This window comes from Seriola aureovittata, chromosome 20, assembly GCF_021018895.1.
Source record: "Seriola aureovittata isolate HTS-2021-v1 ecotype China chromosome 20, ASM2101889v1, whole genome shotgun sequence".
Lineage (NCBI taxonomy): Eukaryota > Metazoa > Chordata > Actinopteri > Carangiformes > Carangidae > Seriola > Seriola aureovittata.
The window spans coordinates 20,706,182-20,730,463 of NC_079383.1; the positions used below are offsets into that span (position 1 = coordinate 20,706,182).

A 24,282-nucleotide genomic window follows, 5' to 3' on the forward strand; every position below is an offset into this window, starting at 1 on the left:
TTTCCTGAAATAGAGGAGAGCCAGCCTGTAAACACGAGCTCTGTCGTTGTATTCCAGTTGTTTTCCAATTAATCCAATGCATTATTCTGAAATGAGCCATTGTGCACAAAAAGAACTTTTACTTTTGGTGCTAATACTTTTATATTTTGTGAATGCAGGACTTTTACTCGAAGTAAAAGTGTATTTCTACACTGTGGTATTGCTACTTTTAGATGAGTAGAAGCTTCCACCGCTGCTAGTTTCCCCTCTGTTGATGAATTAAGTTATGTAATCTAATGTATGCACAAGTATATGAAAAGGGGAACTTCAGCAAGTTTGGGCACTTGCAAGAGACAGATTTTTAAATAATTCAAAACTGATGCAGCAGAAGCCAAGACAGCCTCTCTTCAAGTCCTTGATATGGATCCAGGTGGATTCTACATTTCCCATAATGCAACTAAAAATGTCTATTGTAAGTCCCTACCTGCCTAATAAACAAAGTCCAGATTCCCCAGTTTGTAACACTAGCCATTCAGGCTGAATAGCCATTTCAGTTCACTTCATTCATTCACTGATTGAATCACTGAGCAAAGCAGAAATGTGGGGAGCATTCAGACGTCTGGAATTAGACTGTAGGGGACTACTAACCCTGATGACCCTCCAGAGACAGAGGAGATGTCATCCAACTATTCACAGGCTGAGTAGCAGTCCTTGTGACAAGTAGACTCATATTAATGTGTCAAATTTGGCGGCGCGCCCCTTTAAAAATGTATTAACATTTGCGGCTTCAGAGGAGGCGTGAGACGTGCTCAATGAGATCTTTCCAAGTATTGCTTTAAATTCAGACAGAATTCAGAGGAAGGTTCTGTATAGATTTGACAAAAACCTACGTGAAACATGGAGATCACGTGTTTGCAGTTACATCCATGCAGCAATTTTTGCTTCATAAATATTAAACCATTCAGTCATATAAAGCCGGTATATAAATGCACGTAGCACCGCAGCGCCTCCTCTCATGTTTCACAAACAAGACTGATTGCTGGCCGACCCTTCAGAGACGCAGCCATGTATCCAGTTTAGGCCACAGCTCAGTAAATATTGATAAACCAGCCCACAATCTACAGCAGCATATCCTCTGAATCAGCACATCATTTCTGGAGAACAGCTTGTGTGTGTGTGTGTGTGTGTGTGTGTGTGTGTGTGTGTGCGTGTGTGTGTGTGCAATATCCAAAGCCATGTGAGTCCATAATTAACATTTCCTCTGGGATGTTTAGTGACCACTTAATAGAGACAAAGTGAATCCCAACCAGCTCTACAAGTCCTGTGAGAACCATCATTTCAAATTCATTAGTGTTTTTTTTTTTTCCCCCCATCTAAAAAGGAGAACAGGTTTATTTTGCCAACAGGAATTATAAGCAGCTACTAATGTGTCTTATGAGTTATTTAAATGTAACCGGACAACTTTTTGAGATGAAAACATATTTTCAGAGTCACGCAGGGATTCAGGCCTTGAGGAAAACTTTGCTTTCATTCCACCACTCTTCATTAGTGTAGTTTTGAACATGCTACCTTTTTAGCATCCCCTGCTTTTAATGCAAGGACGCCAAGTTTCAAGGTTTCATCTCATTCTGTGAATCACTTTTGCATATGCAGTGTTAAACTCCTTTCAGCCCTTGTTACTCAAAGGGAGGCCACTGTTATCCATAATTGGAGGTCAAAGTTATACATAAATTTTTATTTTCCCTCTCAGAAAGAGAGCTGTGTGAGCGCGCAAACTGATGTAGAATCATTTGGTATCAACTGATCAAAAGTTGGCTTACAGCAGAAAATAAAAGGAAAGTAATAGCTTATATTTCAAGAATTATTAAAATTAGGCAATCTTGCTTCTGAAATTGGAACCAAAATAGCTTTTATGTACACAGGAGGAAGTTTAAAGAGGCAATCTATTTGTTTGGACTGAAGCCTGATTCACTATAAAGGCGAACATCTTCAATCTCACGCTCCTTCATCTTCTGCCTAATACACACAAGTATCCTTTCATAAATAAGCTCAGGCGTGGGTCATTAATAACCGGAGAAAGTCATTACATCTCTTCCGTATGCTGAATAATTGAGCTGCTGGTTGCCTTGTGCGCTCACTGTAAATATGCTCATAAGCTCAATTTTGGCTGGCCGTGCATCGAGCGAGGACACATCAGTCTAATCAGGCTCCAGCTCCTCCTCCTCCTCCTCTTCCTCTTCCTCTTCCTCCTGCTGCTGCTGCAGAGCGACGACGCCACAACCTTCATCCTCGCACTTTTGGCTCGGGGACATCACAACCTGAACAAACGGTAGTTAATTGGATTAGTGGGCCGGATTCTGTGCTCTTAACGCCGTCCTCGCACAGACAGGAGTCGCACACCTTTGATCTCCGAAGAGGCAAACACAGCCTGTTAACACGGCTGAACAAATCAGAGGGCAGAGCAGCTACAAGCGCAGGTGACCTTTGCCATTTCCCACAACCACATGTGCAGCTTGAAAAACCTTTTTATTTATATATTTTTTTATAAATGTGAGGCTCTTCAAGGTCATGTTATTGTTTAAGATGAAAAGAGCCTTTGAAGATATCTAATTGGCATTCATAAGAGAAAATGCAGTGTAGACAAAAGGCCTAGTTTTTCTTCCTCTTATTCTTCTTTTCTTTTTCTTTTTCTTTTTTTTTTTTTTAATAAGACACAAAATGCATTAAAATCACTTCTTGACTAAAGTTGCTGTTTCTCCCACAGGTGTTCAGTTGTGTTGAGATGTGGTGACTGATGCGCACCAGTGACCCCTGTTGCCCTGCGGATGGGGAGCGTCGTCGTCCTGGAAGAAACCACTCCCATCAGGATTGGAAGAGTTTCATCACAGGATCAAGGTGATCGCTCACAACAACTCTGTATTGATTTACAGTGACCCCCCCCCCCCCCCCCCTTTCCTTCTTAGGGGACAAGTGGAGCCAAACCGTCCAGCACAGTGACCCCCCCCCCCCCCCCCCCCCAACAGAGAGCCACAGCTGTGGAGAATATGTTGAGGGATGACTCATCTGACCAGATCGCCTTTTTCCACCTCTCTGTAGATCAGTGCTGATGCTTTTTGCACCACTGAACTGGTTTTATCCACAATGCAACCTCTAATATCCCTCTGCATGCAGCTGTTGACAGATCTTTCTGTCACCGTCTGATCACGATCTGTCTGAGATTTTTTTCCCTTTTGCCGTCTTGATCCAAAATCATAACCAAATGGCTCTGATCAGCATTTTTATAACTGCCCCAAAGCATGATGGGATGTTAACTGCTTAATTATACCATTGCAGTGCACCTGTGCGGAAGCGTCTGCATTTTGTTTTTGTTTGTTAATTTATCACTCGTCTATATGACACAGATTAAAAAAAAACCCCACTCTGCATTTGCTCACTCACTGAATTAAAGTCCTTTTCATGCCGTGGGAACAGAAGTGCAGCTTTTAAACCTTTCACTCTGGTCCATACAGAAATGTATTACAGCTGACTGAAAGGCTACCACTGTCTATAGGCATGCGAGAACACTGAAAGCGTGTGTGCATATTGGCTGAGAGGGGAAATAAATATGCAGTGATGAACTGAGTGTTCAGAGTGAGAGGATAGATTTTATCGCGCTCCGCTTCCTGCTCCGTCATTATGCAGTATGTGTACAGTAATGCAGAATAAATCAGCTTTAATCTGGTGCCTTGAATTAGACAGCAATCAGCTCTGCATTCTTGTGTTTTATAATTTAATTTGGGTTTGATCTGGAGAGCAAAATACATTGGTGTGAATGCGTGAGCAAATGCGTTGCAGGAATTGACAGGTTTTAGCCTTGGCTCTGTGCTCTCCACATGCCGTTTAAGTAGGCGTGTTTTCAAAAAGGAAATGACAGTTTGAATCTTTTCAGATTTGAAAGGGGTATCGGGTGTATTTATATGAGAGGGTTAAGTAAAAGTGGATGGTACAACACAGCTACTAACCCATAGCTTTGTGTGTGTGGGACTCTCTGGCTCCATCGCTTGTGAAAGTTCACCGAAGTTGAAACTGACACAAAAGATTCACACAGATATTTACTTTTGCCTTTGAATAGAGGGAATGCTGGTTTATATTCTCACACAATGTCTCTGGGCGGAGGTCGAGTCAACGTATCACATGACTCCGACACACACTGTCAAACATTTTAAAGGAGCTATTTGTTAAGGTTTGCTATTGCTATGTAGCCAACGTTAGCATTAACAGCTGTTTGCTCACCTTGCCGAGAGCTTCGGTCATCGTTGCGTTTACAATACAAGAGATGACATCACGCCCTCTGAGCAGCGCTATGACTGGACGCTACTATCTGAAAGTGACCAGGTGGCGTCGCCGGACCAGGGCTAGCTGGTTAGCATGCTAACTTCAGTAGAAGAAAATAAGCAATAGAAATGGAAGCAAAACAAGAGGGTGGCTTTCCACCGCTGGAAACAGCTGTTAGCGAGTAAAGGAACAAAGTTTGATGCCGAACTTGCACCGTTTCCTCTGGACTGGTACGAAAACAGCTGTTAATCGTAATTCTGGCTATGTAGCAATAGCATTTTGTGTAGAAATTACATTGTTCAATGCTGGTGAGCATCAAAAGTAAAATTCAGTTCACCTCCAATATATTGGGGTGCAGGAGGAAATTTCGGGGAGACTCATTTTACATTTCGAACAACGTGGAGCAGTTAAACCAGAACTATGTGCGTGGGTTACGTACCAGCAAGGTGAGAAAATATGTAATTTGAGGTGACCCTTTTAAAAGCAAAAAGGGAACAAAGTGGGACAGACACAGACGAAATGTGACAGTGGTCTCAGGCTGAATTCACACCTCACATTAGAATCAGTATGAGCCTCATCCAACAGCGACAGGCACACATTCGTTCGACAATCATTAAAGAGTATGTGTTTCTTTCTCTGGCTCTTCTCACAAACTCCTCTAAAGCCTTTTGCTCCGTGTTGTACAGCAAATCCACGCTTTCCTACTTCTGTCAACATATTTACTGTTATATTTTCTCGGTAGAAGCTTTAGGCTCAAACAAATAAATTGCCAAGAGGAATGACTTTGGAACGACTGAGAGAATGAGAGCGCTGTTTACACTTAATTCCTGTCAAAGTCGTAGAGAGAGGCCGCTGTAAACTTCAGTCGCTGTGCTTGCGCGTGAACGTGAACATTAACAGCAACAATGGGGCAGAGTAACAGTGTAGGAAGGACAGTGAGCGAGAGGAGAAGAGCATACATGTTGAAATATTGGCTTTGTTGTTCGGGCGCTCTTAACAACAAACACAATTACTCGACTAGAAACAGTGCAGTGATTAGAGCGTCAGGCTTTTTCTTTTTTCTTTTTGTCTGAATATTTAAAATAACAATCCTCCCACTACAGCAAATTCATGTGTGATTGTATCATCAGTGTTTAACTTCTGGTGGGTTGCACAGTTAATTAAACTGTCATTGTTTAACAGTTTATCTTGATGCGATCTCCATCCTACAGAAATCCTGTTTAAGACTTTAATGTTAAAACTTTGATGAAAAGGATATATATATATATATATATATATATATGGTAGTGAGTTTATTTCCTGTGCAGAAATAGTGAAGGGCTCACACACAGAATGTCGATGTGATACCTGAAAGCCTTGATTTCTTATATATATATATATATAGTTATATTTATAGTTATTCTCTATATAGTGGGTAGAGGAATTATTTTTGACCTATTATATTTTCTGTCAGTAAACCTGAGAATTAAGGCTTTGTTTCCTTTTTTGCTTTCCACTCAAAGGATTAAGTGGTCCACTATGGGTTTAAGGTTCAGCCTTTCTTGGACACAGTGAAATCCCCTCAAATCCTATTGTATGAAGCAAAAAAATGCAGCATGAAAAACCAGGTTGCTTTTGCAAGGCGGACATTTGGGAGATGCTCGGTGCAACATAACACCACAGATTGTAGAGGGTTTTTTTTCCCCAAACAAATACAGGAGCATCTTTAAAGCCACGCTGGGCCTAGGTATATGGATGATTTCATAACACAACAGCAAAGCGCGGATGCAGAGGTAACATCTATTTTCAAGCCTTATCACTTGCCTCTGATTCACCCTCTCTATACTTTCCTGTCACCATGGCAGCAGCAATAGGAGGCAGTTTGATAACTCTGTTTCTTTATCAGGAGAAAGCCTGGCTGACATTTGGACTAAGATGACTGACACAACATTGCGTTTGACATTTATTTCACCTCTTTCAGCCCACACCTTCGTAGATGAGCAAGTACAGTTACAGTATGTAGACGCAGCAGAATAAATGGTTATGAATTAAGATTTATAAGATTGTACATCCTGATCCCAATATTGCTAAATGGATGCAGTATGTAACCATGTTAAAGATGCCTGAAGAACACTGCTATCTATCTATCTATCTATCTATCTATCTATCTATCTATCTATCTATCTATCTATCTATCTATCTATCTGTTTATCCCTCTATCTGTCTGTTTATCTGTCTATCTGTCTGGGGACTTACATTTGGCTTTAAATGTAAATGAACATTGAGTGTGATGCCTGAGGAAGACCATACTAATTTATGTTCAATTAAATTAGTCATGTTGAACATGATAATTACTCATGTTAAGCGAAATGATCATCCAGCACTAGACACTGACACAATGTGCCATGACTATAGCTTTTGGGCATTTTTATTTTCTTCATCATAACAGCGGGGATGAACCAGCTCTAATTTAAAAAGCTTTAAAAGCTTGCAGCCTGAAAATGTTCCAACTACAATTGTGTGTGTGTGTGTGTGTGTGTGTGTGTGTGTGTGTGTGCATGCTTGTGTGTGTGTGTGTGTGGTATAGTGGGATGCTCACACACAGAATACACCACTTTCTTGTCTTATTTCTCCTAACCCTTGCACGCAGTAAATGCTTCATAGGGTTACACTAAAAACCAATAAACTAATTGAAGTAATGAACCAAGTTAGATGCTTAATACAGGATTTAAAAAGGACAACAGAATGTGATGAAGCCAGTTAAAGGTTGAAAATGTGGTGGCGTGTGTCAGAGGTAGAGGCTCTGGGACCTGCCCTCTTTGTGGGACTGGTATTTCTGGTAATTGAGGCTCATTATTGATGAGTTGCTACACCTGCTGTTCGGCCTATTTAAACGTCTCTCTGCTCTTCTTCTTCTTCGCTGTTGCCTCTCCAGAACTCACGGCGTCCCTGCAGAACCCCTCGGTCAGATTAGGTGTGTCGCTCATGTACCGTACACAGTGTCCCGAATCCCTGCGCCACGCTAAGTCTGAAAGTAGTTCGGTGCATTCGCGTTTGGCAAAATTATGCACGCTGAATATTCCTGGTTTCTGAGCGAACGAAGAGAAAAATAAAAAGAAACTCAAACAAATTACACATGGTGGTGAAACAGCTTATTAAAAAAAAGTCAAATAAAACTTAAAGAAAAACTTTTAGCATTTTAAATAAGTGAAATTGGCAGATTGATCGTCTTGTGTTACTTCCTGTTTGTACAAAAAAGCCTAAACTCGTTTCTTTAATACCGACTGAAGAGAATTACTAAAGCTTAGAAAGGGCACCGCAAAATTAATCTGCATGTCGAAAAGATTTGGTTAAAGAAGCTCGGTGTCACGGTGCCGTTACTCACAGCTGGCTGAACTGCTGGAGCTCAATAGGAGTTCTTGAAGAGGGGAAAGGTACCGAGTTACTGTTTGTTCAAAAGACTTATTTGTACCTCTGACTCCTGTCTAATAAATGTGTATAAACCATTGTTCTTTTGTGGAATAGTCTTTATTTGAACAGAGGAGGTTAAAATAAAAAGTGGGCTAAAAAGCTAAGATAGCTCCTTCACCTCCGTTTACTAAAGTTGAATTAAATGTGAAAATCTTTGCATAGATTTTCCCACGAATTGTGGCTTTTCCTTTTTAATTATTTCACGGTTTTAAATGTTGGTGGTGACCAGGCCACTTTTTGTCTTGACTTTCAGCCTTGTACCTTTTTTTACGTTACATTCATTGACTGTTGGAATTTTGAATTAATTTGAGGTTCAGCGAAGCCTCCGGTTGAAGCATTGACCATCTATTCTCTGTGCCTGCAGCCTCTTCTGCTGCTTTTGAAAAGCACAAATGAATTTTGAGAAGTGATTTTTAAAGGATTGGATAATGCAAATTTTGCAGCTTTAAGCTCCTCGAGCAAAACGGTCTCAGACCTATTTCTAGAACCTTAAAGCCAAATCCTGTTTTTGTCTTTAGCCTAAATATAATTAGATTTCGTTTTTATATAATTACTTTATATTTGACCAAATATTTTTTGTTTCCATCCGGATCAAAAGACTTACTCACTTATATATGGGTGAGAAACTACTTTTCTTTTTCTTTTTCTTACCAGTGATGATTTGTTGCCGCCTTAATAGAATCTCTAAGAACTGCAGCCACTGAAGCCCAGACCAATGTGTCAGCGCCTGAGCTTGCAGCGTTTTTGAGCCGTGGCGCTCCCACCAGCTGAACAATCCCTCCGCCCTCGCCGGCGTCCCTGCTGGAGCTCCGGCCGCCGGAGCCACAAACTGTTTGTTTTTGCAGTAGCTTGGCTGCTGAATCTGCAGCTACTGGTGCCAGCAGTCCACACACTGCTCCTGCTATCAGGTGAAGGTCGAACTTCACAGAAGGGCTCGTCCCTCTTTTTCTTTTTTTTCTCATCTTTTCTCTTGACCCATCACTGTTATCTGCGGTAATCAGTCGCTCAGTTAGAAATGAAACTGTAGGCGGTCTGTTATTTCCCCAGTCTATCTAGAGTGACAAACAATCCCCTTTTGCTGCCAGTGTCTTACAAAATGTTGCTGAACTCAGCCAGGTATCATGAATTCCCAGTTGTCTGTGTTACATTTGATGCAGCCGCAGTTCAGCCACCCGTTGAGGCAATTAATTTATCTTAAACCATTCTCCCTGTAGGATACACGAAATTTGCAGGAAACAACTATGAACTGCCTCATCTACATTCACCATCAGCCAGCTGTTTCTGTCTCAGAATTCAGAGCTGTTATTTCTTCACAGTCATGAAATTAAAGATTTATTTTTGACTTAGATTCGGTCGAGGCTTCGTGAACAAAGCCAGCTGGTTGATGTTTGTTCAGATTATGAAATTTTCAGATCCCTTAACATTGTTTTGGCTGCAGGCTGAAGACCTTGCTGTTGTTATTGAAGCCGCTTTTGATGTCCCTTTCCAATTAGTGACTTTTATTTTATGTTTTTCAAGCTTTTTTTTTAAATATTCTCTTTAGAGCTCAAGCGCTGTGAACACATCTTAGGTTGTAAATCATCAAATCAACAAGTTTTCTAAGTTTTAACTTGAACATCACTGGTGATGAAGTAAGTCGTTGCTGCAGATGATATTTAAAAACATGGTTCATAACAGCCCGACTACCTGCACCAACTGTTGTTTTGTTGGTTTGTTTCTTGTTAAAGCTGAAGAAGACTTCTAGAGACTTCTGGAGGACAGAGCATCTACACTACGGTGCAGTTTCTCTAGGCGAAGTGGTTGCCTTAGAGACGTCCTCTCACAGAAAAGCTTTAAAGCGTAGATACATGTTTAATGTGCCAACACAGGTGTTCGTCACCGCCTCTTGTCTTGAGGCAGGAATACGTGTTTGTTTTGTCTGTGATTCTAAAGACATTTGTGGAGACGAAATTACGTAATATAATGTAATACATTATACAAACACAGACAAATCTTCCTTTATTTACTGATGTGAAAGATGAACCGTTGCACGCAGCTTCTATTCAATATTTGCGATTATACACACACGTGGAACATGTCATGGGTGTGTATTGTGATTCTGCACTGTGGGTGAGCTTACCCTTTTTTCTTTTTCTTTTTTTTTTTTACAAAGGGCTTGCATCAGTGAAAATCCCGGGATGATGAGCTCTACAAAGCCCCGGTGACTGTTTAGGGAGCTCAAGGGATCCATATACACCTACTGAGCTGCGCCTCACTGCATACAAAACCTCGTAAACATTTTTACGTTGTTAGTCCTGTAAGGCTGCTGCGCTGATCGCAGCTCTGAGTGTTTGCTTTGTGGCTGCTGAATAAACAGCTAGTCTTGTGTGTTTCATCAGAAATACGAACAAAAAAAACAAAAAAACAAAAAAAGGGGGAGAAAAAGTGGCTGAAATGAGGTTAAAGGCAACAATAAAGACGAATAAATGAATTGTGCCAAAAATGACATTACACGACAGGGGCACTTATTATCCCCGGCCAGATTTAGACATCTGTTAATCACTGTCATACTAACATTCAGCTCACGCTAAATAATTTAATGTCCTGCTGATGTGGACTGTGTAACCTTCTGCTGTTGGAGTCATACATTTTCAGACAGCAATCAAATATTAAGAGCCGTTTTCTTTGCGTATGCAGAGTCCTTCACGCTGTCACAAGAATAACCAACAGGAAGTTACATATTCCAGGTGATTTGAAAAATATGTTGTTTGGTTTTTGTAGATTTGGTTGCTGCTTGTGCATTAATTGTGTGGTGTGAAAGAACCCCCCCCCCCCCCCCCCCCCCCCCCCCCCCCCCCTCTGCAAAGTCCAATTACAAAACAACAGGGGCAGAAATGAGTGATTGCAGGGAGACAGCAAGAACACAGTGATCTCATATTTACAAGGACGCTTATGTGAAGCAGATATGGTAAGATTCTCTTTAATGTCAGGTTCCAACCTGTGATTGCACATTAGCTTGCGAGACTGGTGCTTTCCAGCACTGTAATTACCTACAGTAAGCGTCTTCAGCCAAGAGAATGGCAGCTCACACAGGTAGGGGGTGGACTTTATCTCAATTAGTCCGCTCTGTTTCATCCTCCTGTCTCTCCGAAGACATCAATAACATGGATACGGGGGGGGGGGGGTTGTCCTGCGTACAGCTGGTGGGCCCATTCTCTCCTCGACACAACAGAGAATGTCACAGAATAAGACGGGAAGCTTCCCCTTTTTGAAGTGAACGCATTCGTTTTGGAAGTCTGACACAGCTCTACAGTTGAATTTGTGATCTGCAAACAAACTGCATCCTTTCTGATGAAGAAACTCCGCGGTAGCATCTGCTGCGTTATGTAAGCGCAGCCTCTGATAGAGGTTTGATAGCCGACGGCTTTTGATAAGTCACTTATGACAATTTGCCTTGTTCCCGCTAATGCTCAGTCTGGGGACGGCTGCGAGCCTACGCCTAGCTTTGGTGTCATTCATTATCAAACAGGTGTCTTTTGTTTCACAGTACATTTGATTGATCTTTCTAATTGTCATATTGTAGAAAGTCAACAAAACCTAAGATAAGCTTTCATCACATTCAGATGCAATAGATGTTACTCTAGAAAATGAACAGTGCTGGCTTCAATATAACGTAGAGAGTGGAAGTACCCCCACCTGACCTCTGCAGAGCAGTTGCAGCCTTGTTCCCCGAGTTAAAACAGAGACTAAACCACCAGCAGTCCAGGTCCAGCTCCGTGTCCATTTCATCATGTTTCAATTCACCACAAGCTATACCCTGTTACAAAGGCTCAGAGAGGGCAAAAGGCAGAACTGTCATCATGACAGGGCACTGGGGTGTCAGAAAGGCAGGCAGCACCACAGGCAAGGTCTGCCAGTGTATATGAGGATTTTGGCGACAGTCAGAGCAGGACGAAGCTACAAATGTCTCACCAGCCCTTCATGCAAAAATAACAGAGAACCAAAAAGGGAATGTGCAGCGGGCAAACATAAAATACATCAGTTTTGTCACCAAGGAAATGTCCTCTCTGTCCTCACACCATGCAGAGTTGAGGTGTTTTTTTTTTTTTTCCATTTCGCATGTAGCAAAGATGGAAAAAGGCCAAACTCTCTCATACAATATACACGTGGCAGGATGGTGAGACTGATGATGTGTGTGTGGTTTTATTTTTCTTATACAGACACACAAGTCGTGGCCTGACCGCTGGTTTTGATTACTGACTGACATGTTTCCTGCAAAGATTTTTTCTACAATAAAAATGCAAAGTGGCAAGTCCTTGTGTGACACGAGCGACCGTTATTATCAATTTGAAATTCAGTTGCAAAACCCAGTTTGTATTTTCATTTTCAGGTTAAATAAGCATCGTCTGCCAATTTGAAAATGAGCATCAAAGTCAAGACTATAATTGGGTTTTGTCTGACAATTTTAGTCGTAATTATGCTTTTTACAAAATGAGAATTTTATTTATTTATTTATTTTAGACATTTACAAACTGTACAGACAGTAATATCCTCTGTAGACATGGAGAGTCCAAAGTGGAGGAAGTTAGCATATTAGCCATGTCATTGTCACTCCCTATTCCTTGCTGTGTTGACTTTCCCTTTGGGGAGTGGCAAGCTCACAGCCTATACCCCAAATATCAAAGCTGTGCATACTCTACATTCACATGATAATCTGTCCTAATCTGTTGTAATATAAAAGACAAACCGAGTTCTGACATTCATGTAATATTCGAAGTGAGAGGACTAGGTAGTTCTAAATCTTCAAACGTGGAGTCAGGTTTATTTAGTAACACCCATTTCAGCGAGATGATTTACTCGAATCAAATTACCCACAACTTTTATGTAGTTTATCCTCTTATTGGTGGTCACAACTCACCGAGAGAAGCTGATTTGTGCTGTAATAAATCCACATACTGACACATACAGACCACTAATGGTCTAAAATAGTTGTTTTTCATGGTGCCTCGAAACTGTAAAGTGGTCGTCAGCCCATTTGTTTACTCATTTTAATTCAGTCATTTCTTTCTCTTTTTTTTATCATTGCTGCAGGTACACTTTGAATTCACCGCCCACACTGTTTGCAGTGATTGTGAGCACTGACACCATCTGGCATTAAGTGAAGAAGTCTGAGAAACATGGCTTCTGCCAAGGACAACCTGGGGCAAGTGCATTATGGTTGAAGATAGGTTTACAGTGTTTAATAGATCAGCACAGTTCCAGGAATCTGACCGTCCACCTGAGGCCGCTGACGAGGGTCAAACAAGTCAGCGGAGAGAAATGTTGAGGTTTAATCAACAAGCAGTGAAGTGTTGAAGGGTAACAAGAAAAATTCGTGCCATGAGCAAATGTGTTTGTGGCGGGGAAAAAAATGAGGTGGTAGCCATGTTTGTGATTTCCATTTTTACTACAGTCCCCTCTCTAATCCAACTGCCAAGTCATTTTCTGTTGATGGTTCACTTTAATGTCAAAACTCTTCGTCTGCAGGCTTGAAAAATTTGCATGCTAGGTATCGGTTATTCCCCCAAGTCACAATCCTCATAAAACTCGTTGCCTCCCCTCCCTTTGCCCCCTGCGCAGGTGACAAGCTAAAATGAGAGATAGCTCCATTTGCTTCCTATAGCTAATTGGATTAGTGCTTAAGGCACTACAATAATGGCTGAATTTAGAGAGGCAGGCGGAGAGAATGGGGGAGTGGGGAGCGGAGTGGTAGAGCCAATTTTCCAGTGAAATGAGCTTTGCTCCAGGTGAAGAGAAAACTCCTGCAGAGAAATAGAGAAGCTCTGTGTTGGGAGATTTTATGCTACCAGACGCAGTAATGTGTCACAGAATTTACATTCAGTGCATGACGAGAAGAGCACATAGTTGTAAAAGTCATGTTTATACCGTTGTCACAATCCCAGCAAATTAATTACACGTTGTAATAGGAGATGATTGTGTCCCTTTTATATCATGGCCATGGATAATACTTGCTTCTGATTAGCTGGAGGGTGTGCATCAATTTTAGATAACGATGCAGCTATGACAAACCACCTTTTATTGCTGTTAGAAATTTATATTCAAAGGTACATTTTAAGGCTTTTTGTAAACACCAAACTTGTTCATAGTCAGTTTCTTGCCAAAACTCTTTGGTGTTTTTCCTTAAGGCCTAACAAACAAGCTAAATGCATTTTGTTCCTCATAATGCAAAGCCAAGCATTTGAATTGTTTTCATTCTCTCTTCTACCACTAACTTGATGAATCATTGAAACAGTGCCACCAACTGCTGCCTCCAACAGCATTGCGTAACCATAACCTCCACAGTCAGTATATATGAACATCATGGATTACCTTTATTATCTAAAGGTGTATGTCTGAGTTTTTTGTGACTATGCTTTTTTAATACAAATGAGTGATAAAATATTATTTTTATGTTACAATTATGTTGGGGGGGGGGTATGCATGTTTGATGCTGTCTTCCACAGTGCCATTTTTGATGATACCACTGGAGGGTGCCAAAGTGAGCAATTTTCAAATCCTACTGCTGGCTTTTAATATTTGACAAAAAATATTGTTTTTCAGTGCATCCTGTGGTGAAAATATCTTTCTTAAAGCTGAGTTCAGTCATCATTATTTCTGTTCAAATGCTTCCAAAATCTTCCTGCACCCTGGCACCCTTAGCAGTAACCAGGGCAAAGTGATGTTGATATGATGTGTGTTTAAATTTGATAAGACATGATTAAGAAAAACCTTAACAAGCATATAGAACTTTAAGAAACATGTTGTTTTAATAAAATTATATTTTACTATGAGTGTTTCATGAAACTTCTATCTATCATATAAAGAAAGGATGTATATATGTCATAATAATATATCCTCTTATAGGTAACATATATGGTAACATCACTCTTGATACAGGGGCATGTATATCATCAAAACGTCATTATATAATATTAAATAAAAACGTCATAGTAAAGTAAGGCATAACAACGTGATAAAAAACATAGTATGGTAAGGCATAAAAATGTCATTGTTACATTCTCCCCCTCATAGGTGAATGTAGTTGTGTGTTGTTGTGCAGGCCTCACCCCTGGATCCTCCCTCCTTATTGGTGGAACTGCAGCTGATTAGTCACCTGGGCTATATAAAGGACTGAGGGGCTGCATGTCACCCTCTCTCCGCCATGATACCTGTTTCCTGCCTGCCTACCTGTTTGTGTGATTTGTGAATGCACGTTCTGTGTCCTGCAGTACTTTTTGTTTGAAAAATTTGTTTAACTCTGTAAGTAAGAAGAAACCAAGAAACCTGTAGGGGAGGGCTGCCATTTTGTTTTATTTCAGTTTGTTTTTTTCTCCTGTTTTATGAGATTGTCAGGGAGGTCAGAATTGTAAACTTTTCTTTTGTTAGTTTCATATTCGTGTTTTTTTTGTTGTTGTTCTTAGTAGGATCAACCGGCTTGTTATTTTGGCCTTGGCTCTCCCTGACATTACACTGTGCTTAAGGTTGGCAATAAAGCTTTGAAATCCTGGACCTTGTGACCAACTTCTTGGAGTAATGAGGCATAAAAAACTTCTTTGTATAGTAAGGCATAAAAATATAAAAAAACATTGTCATACTATAGTAAGACATGAAAATGTAAAAAAAACGCCATAGTATAGTAAGACATAAAAACATAACAAAACGTCATACTATAATGAGGCATAAAAATGTTAAAAAACACGATAGTATAGTAAGGTATAAAAATGTCAAAAAAATTAAAAAAATAAAAAATAAAGAAAACATAAGGCTTAAAATTTAAAAAAAAAACGTCATAGTATAATAAGGCATGAAAATGTCAAAAAACATAAGGCATAAAATTTCAAAAAACGTCATAGTATAGTAGGCATAAAAATGGCATAGTATAATAAGGCATGAAAATGTCAAAAAACATAAGGCAAAACATTTTCAAAAAACATCATAGTATAGTAGGGCATAAAAATTAAAAAAAACATCATAATATACTAAGGTATAAAAATTTCAAGAAACATAAGGCACAAAAATGTTTAAAAAACATCATAGTATAGTAAGGTATAAAAATGTCAAAAGACGTAAGGCATGAAAATGTCAAAAAAACATAAGGCATAAAATTTCAAAAAACTTCATAGTATAGTAGGGTATAAAAATTTCAAGAAACATAAGGTATGAAAATGTTTTAAAAAAGTCATAGTATAGTATGGCATAAAAATGTCAAAAAACATAGTATAGTAAGGCATAAAAATTTTGAAAAAACCTCATAGTATAATAAGGTATAAAAATTTTGAAAAACATAAAGCATAAAAATGTTTAAAAACATCATAGTATAGTAAGTTATAAAAATTTCAAAATAACGTGAGGCATAAAAATGTAAAAAAAAAAAAAAAACATCATAGTATGGTAAGGTATAAAAATGTCAAAAGACGTAAGGAATAAAAATGTCAAAAAACATAAGGCTTAAAATTTCAAAAAAACGTCATAGTATAGTAAGGCATAAAAATGGTATAGTATAATAAGGCATGAAAATGTCAAAAAAAACATAAGGCAGAAAATTTCAAAAACGTCATAGTATAGTAAGGTATAAAAATTTCAAGAAACATAAGGTATGAAAATGTTTTAAAAAAGTCATAGTATAGTATGGCATAAAAATGTCAAAAAACATCATAGTATAGTAAGGCATAAAAATTTTGAAAAAACCTCATAGTATAATAAGGTATAAAAATTTTAAAAAACATAAAGCATAAAAATGTTTAAAAACATCATAGTATAGTAAGTTATAAAAATTTCAAAAAAACGTGAGGCATAAAAATGTAAAAAAAAAAAAACATCATAGTATGGTAAGGTATAAAAATGTCAAAAGACATAAGGAATAAAAATGTCAAAAAACATAAGGCTTAAAATTTCAAAAAAACGTCATAGTATAGTAAGGCATAAAAATGGTATAGTATAATAAGGCATGAAAATGTCAAAAAAAAACATAAGGCAGAAAATTTCAAAAACGTCATAGTATAGTAAGGTATAAAAATTTCAAGAAACATAAGGTATGAAAATGTTTTAAAAAAGTCATAGTATAGTATGGCATAAAAATGTCAAAAAACATCATAGTATAGTAAGGCATAAAAATTTTGAAAAAACCTCATAGTATAATAAGATATACAAATTTCAAAAAACATAAAGCATAAAAATGTTTAAAAACATCATAGTATAGTAAGGTATAAAAATGTCAAAAGACATAAGGAATAAAAATGTCAAAAAACATAAGGCTTAAAATTTCAAAAAAACGTCATAGTATAGTAAGGTATAAAAATTTCAAAAAACATAAAGCATAAAAATGTTTAAAAACATCATAGTATAGTAAGGTATAAAAATTTCAAAAAACGTGAGGCATAAAAATGTAAAAAAAAAAAAACATCATAGTATAGTAAGGTATAAAAATGTCAAAAGACGTAAGGAATAAAAATGTCAAAAAACATAAGGCTTAAAATTTCAAAAAAACGTCATAGTATAGTAAGGCATGAAAATGGCATAGTATAATAAGGCATGAAAATGTAAAAAAAAACATAAGGCAGAAAATTTCAAAAAACGTCATAGTATAGTAAGGTATAAAAATTTCAAGAAACATAAGGTATGAAAATGTTTTAAAAAAGTCATAGTATAGTATGGCATAAAAATTTCAAAGTACGTCATAGTATAGTGTGGCATAAAAATCTCAAAATACGTCATAGTATAGTAAGGCACAAAAATGTTTAAAAAACATCATAGTATAGTAAGGTATAAAAATTTCAAAAAACGTGAAGCATAAAAATGTTACGAAACATCGTAGTATAGTAAGGCATAAAAATGTCAAAAAACATAATATTATAGTAAGGTATAAAAATAACAAAAAATGTCATAATATAGTAAGGCAAAAAATGTCAAAAAAACATCATGGTATAGTAAGGCATGAAAATGTCAAAAAACATAAGGCATAAAATTTCAAAAAACGTCATAGTATAGTAAGGTATAAAAATTTCAAGAAACATAAGGCATAAAAATGTCAAAAAACATGATAGTATAGTAAGGCACAAAAATGTTTAAAAAACATCATAGTATAGTAAGGTATAAAAATTTCAAAAAACGTGAGGCATAAAAATGTTTTTTTTTAAAAAACATCATAGTATAGTAAGGCACAAAAATGTCAAAAAAACATCATAGTATAGTAAGGTATAAAAATGTCAAAAAACGTAAGGAATAAAAATGTCAAAAAACATAAGGCTTAAAAAGTCAAAAAAACATCATAGTATAGTAAGGTATAAAAATAACAAAATACGTCATAGTATAGTAAGGCATGAAAATGTCAAAAAAAACATAAGGCAGAAAATTTCAAAAAACGTCATAGTATAGTAAGGTATAAAAATTTCAAGAAACATAAGGTATGAAAATGTTTTAAAAAACGTCATAGTATAGTAAGGCATAAAAATTTTGAAAAAACCTCATAGTATAATAAGGTATAAAAATTTCAAAAAACATAAAGCATAAAAATGTTTAAAAACATCATAGTATAGTATGGCATAAAAATTTCAAAATACGTCATAGTATAGTGTGGCATAAAAATCTCAAAATACGTCATAGTATAGTAAGGCACGAAAATGTTAGAAAAAACATCATAGTATAGTAAAGTATAAAAATTTCCAAAAATGTAAAGCATAAAAATGTTAAAAGAAACATCATAGTATAGTATGGCATAGAATTTAAAAAATGTCATAGTATAATAAGGCATGAAAATAAAAAAAAAAACATCATAGTATAGTATGGCAAAAAAAAATTCAAAAAACATCATAGTATATTGAGGCATAAACATTTCAAAAAAAGATCATAGTATAGTAAGGCATAAAAATGTCAAAAAAATTTCATAGTATAGTAAGGTATAAAAATATCAAAAAACTACATAGTATAGTAAGGCATAAAAATGGCATAGTATAATGAGGCATGAAATTGTCAAAAAACATAAGGCATAAAATTTCAAAGTACGTCATAGTATAGTAAGGTATAAAAATTTCAAGAAACATAAGGCATAAAAATGTTAAAAAAACATCGTAGTATAGTAAGGCATAAAAATGTCAAAAAACATGATAGTATAGTAAGGCACAAAAATGTTTAAAAAACATCATAGTATAGTAAGGTATAAAAATGTCAAAAAACGTAAGGAATAAAAATGTCAAAAAACATAAGGCTTAAAATTTCAGAAAAACGTCATAGTATAGTATGGCAAAAAAAAAGTCAAAAAACATCATAGTATAGTAAGGTATAAAAATAACAAAATACATCATAGTATAGTAAGGCATGAAAATGGCATAGTATAATAAGGCATGAAAATGTCAAAAAAAACATAAGGCAGAAAATTTCAAAAAACGTCATAGTATAGTAAGGTATAAAAATTTCAAGAAACATAAGGTATGAAAATGTTTTAAAAAAGTCATAGTATAATATGGCATGAAAATGTCAAAAAACATCATAGTATAGTAAAGCATAAAAATTTTGAAAAAACCTCATAGTATAATAAGGTATAAAAATTTCAAAAAACATCATAGTATAGTATGGCATAAAAATTTCAAAGTACGTCATAGTATAGTGTGGCATAAAAATCTCAAAATACGTCATAGTATAGTAAGGCACAAAAATGTTTAAAACATCATAGTATAGTAAGGTATAAAAATGTAAAAAAATGTGAGGCATAAAAATGTAAAAAAAAAAACCATCATAGTATAGTAAGGCACAAAAATGTCAAAAAAAACATGATAGTATAGTAAGGCACAAAAATGTCAAAAAAACATCATAGTATAGTAAGGTATAAAAATGTCAAAAAACGTAAGGAATAAAAATGTCAAAAAACATAAGGCTTAAAATTTCAAAAAAACGTCATAGTATAGTATGGCAAAAAAAAAGTCAAAAAACATCATAGTATAGTAAGGCATGAAAATGTAAAAAAAAAACATAAGGCATAAAATTTCAAAAAACGTCATAGTATAGTAAGGTATAAAAATTTCAAGAAACATAAGGTATGAAAATGTTTTAAAAAACGTCATAGTATAGTAAGGTATAAAAATTTCAAGAAACATAAGGTATGAAAATGTTTTAAAAAACGTCATAGTATAGTATGGCATAAAAATGTCAAAAAAACATTATAGTATAGTAAGGTATAAAAATTTCAAAAAAACATAGTATAGTAAGCTATAAAATTTTCAAAAAATTTAAGGTATAAAAATGTCAAAAAAACATCATAGTATAGTAAGCTATAAAAATGTCAAAAAACGTAAGGAATAAAAATTTCAAAAAACATGTTAAAACTGTCACAGTATAGTATGGCAAAAAAAAAAGTCAAAAAACGTCATAGTATAGTAAGGCATGAAAATTTAAAAGAAGAACATCATAGTATAGTAAGGCATAAAAATCTCAAAAAAATATAGCTGAGAGGACCCAAGCCTGGGATTCAAACCCACAACCTGCTCATTGCAAGGCAATCTTTTCAACCATTACACCATCATGCTGGCACATTGCCAATCCCAAGATACAATTCTACAAATACAAACGTCCTAAAACGTCATAGTATAGTGTGGCAAAAAAAATGTCAAAAAACCGTTTTTGTTTAGTAAGGCAAAAAAGCGTCACAATATCATAAGGCGAAAAAAAATAAAGAAAAAAACATACTTTAATAGGGCATAAAAATGTCAAAAAACATCAAAGTATAGTAAGGCATAAAAAAGTCATAGTATTCTATGGCATAAAAATGTCAAACAAATCTCATGTTATATAAGCTATAAAAACGTCAAAAAACGTGATAGTATAGCAAGGCATAAAAACATCATAGTATAGTAAGGCACAAATTTTGATAGTATAGTATGGCATGAAAATGTCATAAAACGTCATAGTATTGTAAGGTGTAAATAATGTATATAATAACACACACACACATTTTTTTTCTTCCAAATTTATCAACCAACCACTTCATCAATACTTACAACATAAAATACATGAACTTCTGCAGTGACAAGACATTAAAACAACAATATAACTTGCACATTAAAGACGAAATTGCATAACGAATACAATAAATACAAAATCAAGAAAAAGAAGATGAGTCCTTAAAGACTGATAAGATGTTACATGTGTAATTTATTGATAACCTGCAGCAAATAAAAAATTTTTAAGACCTGATTTAAATGAGCTGACAGTTTAAGCAGATCTCAGGTATTCTATGGCATGTCCAACAAATATAATAGTATAGTATGATATTAAAATATCAAAAAACATCATAGTATAGTATGGCATAAAAACATCTTAAAAACATCATAGTATTGTATGGCATAAAAATGTCAAAAAAACGTCATAGTATAGTATGGCATAAAAATGTCAAAAAGACGTCATACTATAATTAGGCATAAAAACTTCATAGTATAGTAAGGCATGAAAATGTAAAAAAAACATCATATTATAGTTAGGCATAAAAACATCAAAGTATAGTTAGGCATAAAAACATCATAGTATAGTATGGTATAAAAACTTCAAAAAACATCATAGTATAGTATGGCATAAAAACATCTTAAAAACATCATAGTATAGTATGGCATAAAAATGTCAAAAAAACGTCATAGTATAGTATGGCATAAAAATGTCAAAAAGACGTCATACTATAATTAGGCATAAAAACTTCATAGTATAGTAAGGCATGAAAATGTAAAAAAAACATCATATTATAGTTAGGCATAAAAACATCAAAGTATAGTTAGGCATAAAAACATCATAGTATAGTATGGTATAAAAACTTCAAAAAACATCATAGTATAGTAAGGCATAACAACGTCAAAAAAGTCATAGTATAGTCAGGCATAAAATCATCAAAGTATAGTTAGGCATAAAAACATCATAGTATAGTATGGCATAAAAATGTAGAAAAACGTCATAGGATTTAAGATAAAGTAAAGTAAAGGTAAACAATGTATAGCATAGAATGCCCGAACAATGTCATACAATAACACACACACACACACCACAGTTTTTAATACTTATAATTTACATGAATTTCTGCAGTGACAAGACATTAAAACAACAACATAAATTGCACTCTAAAAGACAAAATTGTATAACAAATACAATAAATACAAAAACAAAAAAAGAAGATGAGTACTTAAATTCTGATAACATGTTACATGTGTAAATGATTGGTTATGGCATGAAAATGTCATAAAATGTCATAGTATAGTTAGGCATAAAAACATCATAGTATAGTAAGGTATAAAAATGTCATAGCATACTAAGGCATAAAATCATCATAGTATAGTATGGCATAAAAATGTTAAAAAACGTCATAGTTTACTAAGGCATGAAAATGTAAAAAAAAAACGTTATAGTATAGTACAGCAAAAAATGTCAAAAAATATAGTATGGTATGAAAATGTCAAAAAACGTCATAGTATAATTAGGCATAAAAATGTCAAAAAAACGTCATAGGAAGGTGTAAATAATGTATAGCATAGAATGCCCGAACAATGTCATATAATAACACAAACACACACCACAGTTTTTAATACTTATAACATAATTTACATGAACTTCTGCAGTGACAAGACATTAAAAAAACATTAAAAGACAAAATTGCATAACAAATACAATAAATACAGAAAAAAACAAAGAATGAGTACTTAAATACTGATAAGATGTTACATGTGTAATTCATTGGTAACTTGCAGCAGATAGTAACGTTTTAAGACCTGATTTAAATGAGCTGAAAGTTTAAGCAGACCTCAGGTATTCTGTGGCATGTCCATCAAATATAATAGTATAGTAAGGCATAAAAACATCATAGTATAGTAAGACATAAAAACATCAAAACATCATAGTATAGTAAGACATAAAAAACATCATAAAAATGTCATAGTATAGTAAGGCATAAAAACATCATAAAAACATCATATAAACATCATAAAAACGTCATAATGTATGTAGTAAGGCATAAAAACATTTTAGTATAATAAGACATAAAAACATCATAAAAATCTCATAGTATAGTAAGGCATAAAAACTTCATAAAAACATCATAGTATAGTAAGACATAAAAATATCCTAAAAACATCATAGTATCGTAAGGCATAAAAACATCATAAAAACATCATAGTGTATGTAGTAAGGCATAAAAACATAATAAAAACATCGTTGCATAGCAAGGCATAAAAACATTATAGTATAGTAAGACATAAAAACATCATAAAAACTTCATAGCATAGTAAGACTTAAAAACATCATAAAAACATCATATAAACATCATAAAAACGTCATAATGTATGTAGTAAGGCATAAAAACATTTTAGTATAATAAGACATAAAAACATCATAAAAACATTATAGTATAGTAAGGCATAAAAACATCATAAAAACATCATAAAAACGTCACAGTGTATGTAGTAAGGCATAAAAACATAATAAAAACATCGTTGCATAGCAAGGCATAAAAACATTATAGTATAGTAAGGCATAAAAACATAATAAAAACATCATAAAAACGTCATAGTATAGTAAGACATAAAAACATCATAAAAACATCATAGAATAGTAAGACATAAAAACATCAAAAAAATGTCATAGTATAGTAAGGCTTAAAAACATCATAAAAACATCATAAAAATATCATAAAAATATCATAGTATAGTAAGGCATTAAAACATCATAAAAAAACATCATAAAAATGTCAGTATAGTAAGGCATAAAAACATCATAAAAACATCATAGTATAGCAAGGCATAAACAAAATTACCATATTCATGGTGACATTTTCATAGCTTTTTTCAAAAGAAATTAAACTCAAACTTTGATATATCCACCATTTTATCTTTACTCCTGCTAGCAAACTGACTGGTAGCCCACAGAAAACAAAAGCCAGGCTTAACTTCTTTTTCCTTGCCTTTGTTGCTGAAACCATCAGTAGGAGCATGTATCATATCACATCCGGGTCACTTATAAAATCATTAATCCATGGTGTTCGTGGTAGCTGCAACTTGCAACAAGTTCACTTCCTCTCCCTCATTTTGAAACCTTCTAACTTATCAAACCCATGTGTGAGTATACAATAGCCTCGGACTGGAAAACATATGCAATTTGTGAATGAAAATCATCTGAACTGTGATGATATACAAATATTTTGCAATCATTTAAACAGTGCTCATAAACTCTTTCATGAAACGGGGCCCCTTGTTTAATAGTAGGACATTTAAGGCTTCAAATCCAGTCTGTAACTTTAAATATACTGTATATAATGTACTCTGGAAAAAGTGTAAAGTGAGGACTCATGCCATAAACACTCTTTATTTATCAGTCACCTTCATACAAAGTGAAGCAAACAGAAAAAACATTTTGTGTGAACACCTTTTGCCTTAAAAAAACAGCACCAATTCTCGGTACAATTGCACAGTTTTTCATTGTACTTGACAGGCAGGTTGTTCCAAGGATCTTGGAGAGCTTGCCACAGTTCCTCTGTGGATTCGGGCTGTCTCAGTATCT

The 24,282-nt window shown here is 35.2% G+C and overlaps 1 long non-coding RNA gene across 1 annotated transcript; it reads left to right on the top strand.

Moving 5' to 3' along the window:
• The first annotated feature begins 1,820 nt into the window (after positions 1-1,820).
• LOC130161184 (uncharacterized) lies at positions 1,821-15,413 on the top strand. The gene is made up of 3 exons (XR_008826110.1): positions 1,821-2,456; positions 2,744-2,874; positions 12,814-15,413. It is a non-coding gene; the product is annotated as an uncharacterized LOC130161184 (long non-coding RNA).
• The last annotated feature ends 8,869 nt before the right edge of the window (positions 15,414-24,282 follow it).